Here is a 10,330-nt window from a genome sequence, read left to right as displayed (position 1 = left end):
GGGTCCCAATCTTGGAAGCTATTGTAGCTACATTATCTTCATCCCAACAAATTAAAAGAAGATGAGGAAACTTGACCCAACTGGAGAAGTTAATCCTCTTAATGAAGAAGGAGTAAATAATGGAGACCATTTATCAATTCCCACAATGTGACCATTAACATACCAAGGGCCACCTTCCAGAATCTTGTCAACTGCTTCCTTATCAAAGAAGGAACATAAAATCCATCTCAGTCCAAGGGAAGTTATTTGAACTTCCTAAACTGACTCCATTGCCGACGAATTTCTCTGCCAATCACAAAAATTGGTGCATTATCACTAAAAACCTTCACAACCAAAGATAGTTGCAGTTTCTCAGCATTCATCTTTAAGCAGGCTTCATTGAGTTTAACTGATTCACCATCCTCAGACAGAAAAGATTCGTCTCCTTTAAATAGAACTTTGATATTTGGTTTCCTGTTCCAGGCTTTAGAAGGGTTAGAATCAGCGACTTTTGAGGACACAGCTTCTTCGGTAATGCATCGAATATCTGACGTGTTCCCCATCAATATTTCCAAATAGGAAACTCCATTCTCAATAAATTGAGATTTACCAGTTGGATTGTTGAACTTGTTAACAAAAAGCTTCAAGCCTAACAACGACGAGGCTTCATTATCAACAGCATTCTTCTTTTGAAAACTGGGAGATTTGAAAATTTTAACAGGAGATTGACTGATAATTCCTTTGCCTTTTCCTATCACAACAGAAGATTTCTTAAGAACCTCAAAATTAGGTTCTCTAATCTGCAGGATTCCAGATTTGTGTATTCTAAGTGATCCGTCTGGATGGACAAACTTAAGACTTAGACCGCTAGGAGGGATCCGATGATCAGCGGTGAATGCCGCTCCTTCTTCCATCGACGGCGAACAAATTGCCAAAAATAACGAGAATAAAAAATTTGAAATTCAACAAACTTTCTCTCTCTTAAAATCGGGAGCTTCTCTCTCTTATCTACTTTATTTCTCTTAAAACTGGGAGCTTCTCTCTCTTATCTACTTTCTCTTTCTTAAAACCGGGAGCTTCTCCACCCAGATGGATTAAGGTGAACTAAAATGCATCTCTTCTTACTTCTAATGAAGTAGGGATTGGAGGTATGTTTAGAGATCATAAAGGAAGGATTCTTCATTCATTTGGATTCTCGGTCATTCATTGGGACATTGGATATTTTGAGTTATTGGCTTTTTGATCGTTGAGAAGAGTTATCAAAGATTGGATGATGGATGCTAAAGGTTTGATTATAGAAGGTGATAACTTTAATGTCATAAGTTATCTTCAAAAATTGGTTTGTCTTGAAAATCGAGGATTTGATCTGTTAACAAATGAGGATGTTGACTTTCTAAAATGGTTTGAGGTAATTCTATTTCATTTTGTTAATAGAGGTTGTAACAAGTTAGCTCATTGGTGTCCTAACTTTGCTTTAAAAGGAGATTTCTTTTGGGATGTTCTAGAAATTAATAAGGTTCCTCCTAATTTTTATTCTTTGATAAAGGAGGAAAGTGATAGGAGGAACCTTATTAATTTCTAGAACATCAAGCTGAATAGAAGCTGGACGATGTTGATTGTCTAGGAATAACTAAGGTTTTTGAATTGATCATCCTGGTCGATCCTGCGATCATCCAGAATGATATGATCGAGCATTCAAACCTTAATTAATTTCCTTAATTTTTAGATTATTTTAGGCATAATCGTGTTGCATCATCTAGGACGATGTCTTGGATGATGTCCAAAAATAAACAATACCTAAATAGATATGACAGCTTATTCATTCTAATTTGAGCCTATCATCTCGGCCAATATAATGATCATCCAAGACGATGAGCTCAATGATGTCTGCCTTAACCAAGATACCCTAATCAGGGTTTTTATTTTTAACTGATCATTCAAGCCAATTTATGGATCATCCTGAATGATGCAACCAAAAATAAAGAACTCTAAAAATAGTCAAAAAAATTCCCCAACTGTGTGTGTACAAGGTTACTTATTATTAGGAACCATATTGTTTATAATAGACTCAAGAAAAGAAAAAGTTTACAAACTAACTCAAACATGGTCTACCCAATCTTGAGCTGGTTCAAATTGCAACTTGATCTTTTGGACCTAAAAGGTTAGTTGGTAATGCAGTCGTAGTGAAATAGAAATGTTTTTTATTATCAAAATTATATTCCATGAAAAATAGATTTACAATAATCTCTCCCTTTTTTATGATGGCAAACATGAAAAATAATTGAAGCAATTCAAAATAGTTTAATGGAAATAGTACAAAGAAATAAACATAGTTCAAATAGTTTAACTTACCAACATAAAAAAAAAAAAACATGACAAAAAGTACAAAGTAGAACAGTACAGCTACTCCCCCTTTTGTCATCACAAAAAGGTGGGAAAAAGAAACACAATAAAAACTACTAAATAGAAGTAAAACTACATCAAAAGAAAAAACAACATCACAAAAAAAGTAAACTAAAAGAAAGATGACCCCTGATCATCCGAAGGAGGAGGTGGTGGTGGTGGATATTCCTGAAAGTAATTGGAAAGAGTGGCAAACTGCTCTTCAAACCAGGTCATATCCTTGTCATGCTGGTGCTACTAGTGAGCCACGTAGAAGTTTAAATGAGAAACGCCCTCAGCATGTTACCGCTTTTGTGCGGCAACATAGGTCTCGAACCATGTCTTCTACTGGTTGAATCGCTCTACCAGCTGATCCAACTGAGTGTGCTGGCAAAGCAGAGTAGGTGCAGAAACAGGAGCTGCCTCCTCCTCAGCTCCCTTGGCTTCCTCATACCCTGGGTGGAGATGAGTACTGTGAGGAATGTGGAAGGAGTTGTTTGAATAGAAGGCTAGTTGAAAGTTTGGTGGAGCAGGATATTGGAGGTTATATTTGGATTCTAAGACATAGGCAATGATATATCCTAAGGAAAGATTGGGTTTCCTCCTATATCCTGGAATTCAAATACTAGTCAGATGCTTAATATAACAAAAAATCAAATTAGTGGCATTGAATTCATGACAGGCCAAAATATAAAAAGTGGTGATCGAACGAAGTGGAGTGATATGAATGCAATCACCAGCTTTTGGAATGATAGAAGTGCAGAGGACATGTTGGATTGTCCTAGCATCTTTGAGTAGGCTGCTAGACTCTCCATTATGAAAGTGAGCATTAGTGTTCCTTAGAAAGTGGTTGGTTGGAGCCCAGTCATAGCCAGGATCAGAATGACATAGAGTTTATCCCTTGTGGTGGAAATTTGCAAAAGCTCTTGACAGTCCTTATATATGATTTCGAAGGGATGTCTATTCACATATGACTAGAGAGCAGTGAAAGAGGAATTTATGAAGAGGTTAGCAAAAAATTCAAAATGAAGATTAGAATTGAATGGATAGTGAGAGTGAGGAGGAACGTAAGGGTAGTGTGAGCAAACAGATCAAGGACAGGATAGGAAAGATTGTGTGGGTTGACAATCTAGGATATAGTGATCATGGCCATTTTGTAACTCATATAGGTGGCTTGATCGACCGCCTCCGTGAAGCGAGGGTCCAGATTCACTCTTAAGGAACTCCTAGAAGGCATGCAGGAGTGCTTTTTGCCAGCCATAATCAACAAAATAAAAGGGAAGTAAGAGTAAAAGTGGTTTGAAGTAGAATTGAGTGAGAAAAGTTGAGTGAATGGCTCAATTTATAAAGAAACAATCGAATAGCCCAGGATGATCACAGAATCATCCAGGATGATCGGGTGCAATAATTGAGTCCGAGATGATTGGCCAAAGCAGTAAAGTCGTCCAGAATAATCAAAAATCATCTGGGATGATAAGACACGACCAATCTTCCCGAGGAGTCAAGTCAGACGACCATTGAAAAAAAAGATTATCCTGGCCGATTAGGTGGATCATCCAGAATGATGCACATTAATGGATCATACCGGCTCAATTTAAAATGTTTAAAACACTGCTATGTATATTGTCCAGGACAAATAGGTGGATCATCTAGGACGATCATAAATAATTGATCATACCAGACAAATTTAAAGGAATTTTAAACGTATTACAATATGTATCATGTAGGACAAACAGGTGTATCATATGAGATAATTACCCATAATTGAGCAAAGAGTAAGCACATTATCCAAGACTAAGAGGATCATCTAGGATGATCAAAGTAAGCAAAAAAAGATACGATCATATAATCCAGAATGATGAAGAACAGAGGAAACATATCATCCGTTAGATGAAAGGTTAGTAATGGATTGAATGCATCATCTAAGATGATAAAGAAATCATCGAGGATGATGGGACCAAAAATTAAAGTTTAAGAGATGGATGGAGATGATCAGAGAATGCCTAAAAAACAAAAAAAGGGACCAGTAAAAGATAAAGTTAAACTACAAGAAAGATAGAAAAGAAAAGACAAAAAGAACTTTTTTTTTTTGTTAAATAAACAAGGCACGAATATGATAAATTCCAAGTGATTGAATTTAAAGGCTTATATGGTGAATGATTTAACATCGTCAAAATCTAAAAATGGTAGAATATCTGATCTTGTTAGCCCTAGCTCGGACTTCTCTCAGGGCACAATCACCTTTCGAAAAGAAAAGACCTAACTTAGAACAAACTAATTGGATAAGAAAAAAGATATGTTTAAAACTTGGTTCAAGAAAAAATATCTTATAGAATAATATAACAAAATAATTTTTCACAATCAAGAAATTTGAAATCATGCCTTTGAAAATATCAAGTGATACATGAACTCTTCTAAGATTTAAAGGTTTGAAAGAGAGGGAAGCTTACTTTTTGTGGGCTCATTTTAAGCCTATTTTCAATTAATTTGCACATTTTGTGCATCTTTTGATTTTTGATACACTTTGTGTATCTTTCAATTTTTTGGCGATCATTATGCATCTTTTGATTTTTGACGTCATTGGCCATTTTGTTTTTGTGCAAGCTAGACCCTTTTTCAAAACTCTTAAAAACTCTCAGTTGTGAGTATATCTTCTAGATATTAGAGAAGAAAAACTCATTCTCTAATAAAGGGAAGAATAAACCACAAAACAAAATTAAATTCATATGATAAATGCTATAATAAGATTTCAAATAATTTAAAATTAATATAAAGATTTTGAACATTATATATAAAGTAGATTAATGTAGCAAGATAAAAAATATCTTAATTGAAAAGTCCAGTTCTTAATTTGAAATAAGCTTTTATTTAGAAAAGAATATTACATCACTAAAAGAGATTTGAAGGTGGGAAACAATCAACAGTGTTTCTCCCTTTAACTAATTAAGGGATGTTTAGACTTGACTAGAAATTTCCAAAAACAAATATAAGGCAAAATATCATTTCAAATAAAAAAGGAAAGCCAAAAACAACAGAGATGTAACAACTATAAAACAATAGCAAACATAAAAAATTAAAATAGGAAGTAACAACAATCAATAAATTAGTAAGCATGCAATTCATAATTTTATTAACCAGCAAGTTTATGCAATTATGTGCCACGAGCCTCCGTTGTCAAAGTACCATATGCTCTCACAAGGTCTTTAGTGAGAGCACACCTACAAAAATCATCAAATGTCAGATTTATGAATCCAAATTGGTTTGGGTACCTTCTTATAAAAAGAAGAATGCAATAAGTGTGTGTTATGCTGTGAATCATACAGTTTCGGCTCCACACCCAATGTGTACTTTGCTGAATAGTGCAAGTATGCGAAATATGTCCTAGCATGCCATATGAAATACATCTAACTCTAGAAAAAGGATCTACTAATTTGTTTGGGTGGTAATGCCTTTTCCTAGATTTTTGGTTTTAGATCAAGTGTTGATGTATTCCAATTTCTCTCAAGTGTATAAAATTTAGCTTTAAACCTCATGTTAGCACTTTCTACAATAGCATTATCAATTTTTATATAGTGCTCTTTTTGCTCAAATTCTTCAGTATAAGTTTTAAAATCAGATTGAAGTGAGGTGTAGGATGATTTCAAAGAATCATGCTCAACAATCAATTCAGAATGCTTTTTATTTAATTCATAAAACTCATCAAGTAAAGACATGTAATTGCTATCAAGTAGAGTGTGATCTCTACTTAAACTTTCATGCTCTTTTTGTAAATTCAAAAACTCCAATTTCAAACTAGTATGTGATTTCTTAAGTTTGTTATATGATGCATGAATTTTCTCACAAATTTTAAGTAATTGATTATAGGTTGGTTCACATACCTCTTCTTGATCAGACTGACCAAGATGATCACCCATTAAGCATAAATTTGTTATCTCCTCTTCAACTTCAGTCTCAATTGAGTCAGATGCAGAATCCGCCCAGAATGCCTTTTGGTATAGCTTTTCTCCCTTCTTGTATTTGGATTTCTCCTCGCCCTTCTCCTTACTTAGGTCCTCTTTAAGTGTAGAACAATCAGCTTTAACATGTTCAGGCTTCCTGCATTCAAAACAAACAACATCGGAAGAACTTTTATAATTTTTATTATCCTTACCTTTTTTTCCACTTTTGATGATACTTGTTCTTTCTTAAAAAGCTTTTGAATTCCCTAGTGATGAAGGCAAAATCATGACTTTAAGGCCAAGAAGAATCAGTGTCCATATTATTGGCCTTCAGCACCATAGTTTTCTCCTTCTTTCACTCACCTGCATCAAGTTATCCTTGGTTCACCCCTTGCTCATAAGTAACGAGTGATCCAAGTAAGTTATAAATAGAATAAGAATTCAAATCTTTAGATTTAGTAATTACAGTGATCTTAGCATCAAAAGAAGAAGGCAAGCATCTCAAAATTTATTTACTCTTTCGTAATTAGTTAGCTCTCTTCCTAAAGCATTCAATGATGTGACAATTTGATTAAACCTAGTATACATGTCAGAATTGATTCAGTAGGTTTCATACAAAAAGATCATAGTCATGCAATAAAATATTCAATATATATTACTTAACTTCATTGGTTCCTTCATAGGTTTCACATAATATATTTTAAATTTCATTACCAGTTGCAACACGCATATAATCTTCAGATTTCAAAACACAGAAAAAATAGTTCAAACATTTTGCATTAAGTTATACTAAATCTCTTTCATCAAAAGTTCATGCAATAAAAGAAAGTTTAGTTTTAATGCCTTTATTTTTACGAGGAGGTATATAACCATCCTTAACAAGCATCAACATAAGATAGTCAATCGATTATAAAAATATAAGCATGCGAGTTTTCCAAAAATTAAAAGAAATATTATCAAATAAAGGTGTTCATGTAATATAATATCCTTCCATTGTATTATGATTACCAAAGTTAGCCATGAATTAAAATTTAAAAAGTTTTCAAACTTAATTTTATGAATCCCGCTCTAATACCACTTTAAAGTGCTCTGATGGCACTTGAAAGTTTAACAGGGATGTTAAGACCTTATAAACTAGTCCCAAGGCTAACCAAGAGGGCAGGGTGAATTGGTATTTTAAAAAAAATTTCAATCAAAACACAATCTTAAAAAAAAACCAAGATTCACCATAGAAATCAAAGTGTGGAAATTAAATGCGAAAGCAGTAATAAAGAACATAGAAATTTATAGTGGTTCGGTCAACACGTCCTATGTCCACTCCGTGAAGGCACCCTCCGAGTATTGCACTAAACTCAGTGTCTCTCCTTTTTCCCCCACAGTAAAGAGGAGAAGCCTTTACAAACCTCCTTTCCATCAACCTAGAAGAGGCAGAAAACCCAACTCCTTTTACTTCCTCCAGAAGAGGGCAGAGAACACAACTCCTTTTTTCTCCCTCCAAATGTAGACATAGAACCTAACTCTATTTTATTTCTCTTGAAGTAGGCAGAGAACCTTAATTAGATGCTGAAGTAGACCTTTCTAGAACCCCTAAGGAACTAAGGATGACAACTAGAGAAGACGACAATGGATCCTTACTTGGAGTAAACTTTGTGAAACCCCTCACAAACTCCCCCTCATAAGACCTCTCTCTCTCTCTCTCTCTCTCTCTCTCTCTCTCTCTCTCTCCCCCCCCCTTTATCTCCCTCTCCTCTTAGCTCTCTCAGGTTAGAATAATAGCAAAAGATACTCTCTTAAAAGGAACAAGAGGCCTTAAATAGAAGATCTTCAAAATATATCTTAATCGCAAAAAACTGACTTTATCATTCAGGATGATATAAATATCATCATGTACTATCAGTGCAAATTAAGCTAAATTAGCCAGAATAATTTGGGATGATCATAAGGTTTTTATTCTTATCATCCAGGATGATAGGATATCGTCCTATACAATTAATACAAATAATTAAATATCATCTAAACAATCGCACTGAATGGATGTTTGGTTGATGGAAAAATAGCTTGATCGTCCAGGCCAATCTCATGATCGTCATAGACAATTAGTTAAAATCCGTGCAAATCATCCAGAGCATCACCCTTATAATTAATACAAATCATTAAATATCATCCAGACTATCGCACTGAATAGATGTTTGGTTGATGGAAAAATAGCTTGATCATCCAGGCCAATCTTATGATCTTCATAGGTAATTAGTTCAAATCAGTGCAAATCGTCCAGAGCATCACCCTGAATAGAAGCTAACTGATGTTGATTGTCTAGGAACAACTAAGGATTTTGAATTGATCGTCCAGGTAGATCCTGTGATCTTCCAAGATGATATGATTGATCAATCAAACCTTAATTGCTTTCCTTAATTTCTAGATTAATTTAGGAATAGTTATGTTCGACGATGTCCTGGATGATGTCTAAAATAAACAATACCTAAATAGATATGGCGGCTGATTTTTTTTATTTGAGCCTATCATCTTGGCCGATATAATGATGGTCCAGGATGATGAACTTAATGATGTTTGCCTTAACCAGGATATCCTAATTAGGGTTTTTATTTTTAACTGATCATCCAGGCCAATTTGTGGGTCCTCCCGGATGATGTGACCAAAAATAGAGAACTCTAAAGCAGTAAAAAAAATGACCCCAAGTGTGTGTGTGCAAGATTATTTAGCATTAGGAACCACATTATTTACAATAGACTCAAGAAACAGAAAAGTTTACAAATTGATCCAGACCTAATATATCCAATCTTGAGCTGGTTCAAATTGCAGTTTGATCCTATGGACCAAAAATGTTAGTAGGCAAGGAAGTCGTGGAGAAATAGAAGTGTTTGTTATTATCAAAATTATATTCCCTAAAAACATATTCTCAACACCCTTATCATAGAGTTGGGTATACTAAATAAATTTTTTAAATAATCTAAAAAAAGTATATTTTTAATAATAAAACTATTTTATATGTAAATCATATGTAAGCCCACCACTTTCTTAGTGTTGTTGTCACCTAGTGTTACATTTCCATTGCTCTTGGCTTCCAACATTAAGAATTGCTTCATTTTTCCCATCATATGCTTTAAACAGTCTCTATCTAAGTACCACATACTCTCTCTAAGCCTTTTGTGAAAGAAAACTTATAATGTTAATTAAAGATTAGTTTTGGGAACCCAATTGAGTTTGGGTTCCACCTTATACTTTATTGAATGAATGGAATGAATGATATGATGATTTGAAGTATAGGTCATTGAAACTTAAAGTATTATATGGTAAATTTTCATGTGTGGTCTATGTATACTAGCATGCCACAAGAATATCACCTAACCCCAAGAAATGGGTGCATTAACCAATGAGGGGGATATTGTATCTTTCTAGTTACATATGATGCATGCCATGTTCTTTGATATGGCTTCTATGTTATTGTAGGCCCTCTTGTACAATTTTGAGTGCATTTATTTTCTTTTTAAAAAATTCATTTGCATTTTTATAACATTTAAAATCAAATTTCAATGTATGTTAACTATTATCAAGCTCTATTGTAAGTGTTTCGAATTCCTAGAATGCATTTTCTAAGTATGCTCTAATTTTAAGGATTCATTTGACTTTGTTAGCTCAATATGATTTTAATTAAGTTTTAAAACTCATTTAGTAGGGATGCATGTACCTTACCTAAGCAAATATGTTAGCTTAGAGACTATCATTCTCCTTAACTAAAATGTTGTTGACCTCATTTTTCTATGAGGTCACTAAGGCCCTTCCAAACTCCAGATTAATTCTAGATCCTAGGATCCACTCTAGACCTTAGGATCCTTTCCTAGAGCCAGACCTTAGGGCCTACTCTAGAGCCTAGGATTCCCTTAGATCCTAAATCTTAGAACCCCTCTAGATCTTAGGACCACTCCAACCTCAAATCAATTCCTACCTTTGATCAACTCCAACTTCAATTTAATTCCTACCCTTGATCAATTTAAATCTCAAACTTCATTCAA

This window comes from Dendrobium catenatum, unplaced genomic scaffold (genome assembly GCF_001605985.2).
Source record: "Dendrobium catenatum unplaced genomic scaffold, ASM160598v2 fragScaff_scaffold_920, whole genome shotgun sequence".
Lineage (NCBI taxonomy): Eukaryota > Viridiplantae > Streptophyta > Magnoliopsida > Asparagales > Orchidaceae > Dendrobium > Dendrobium catenatum.
Note: the sequence above shows the minus strand (reverse complement) of the source record.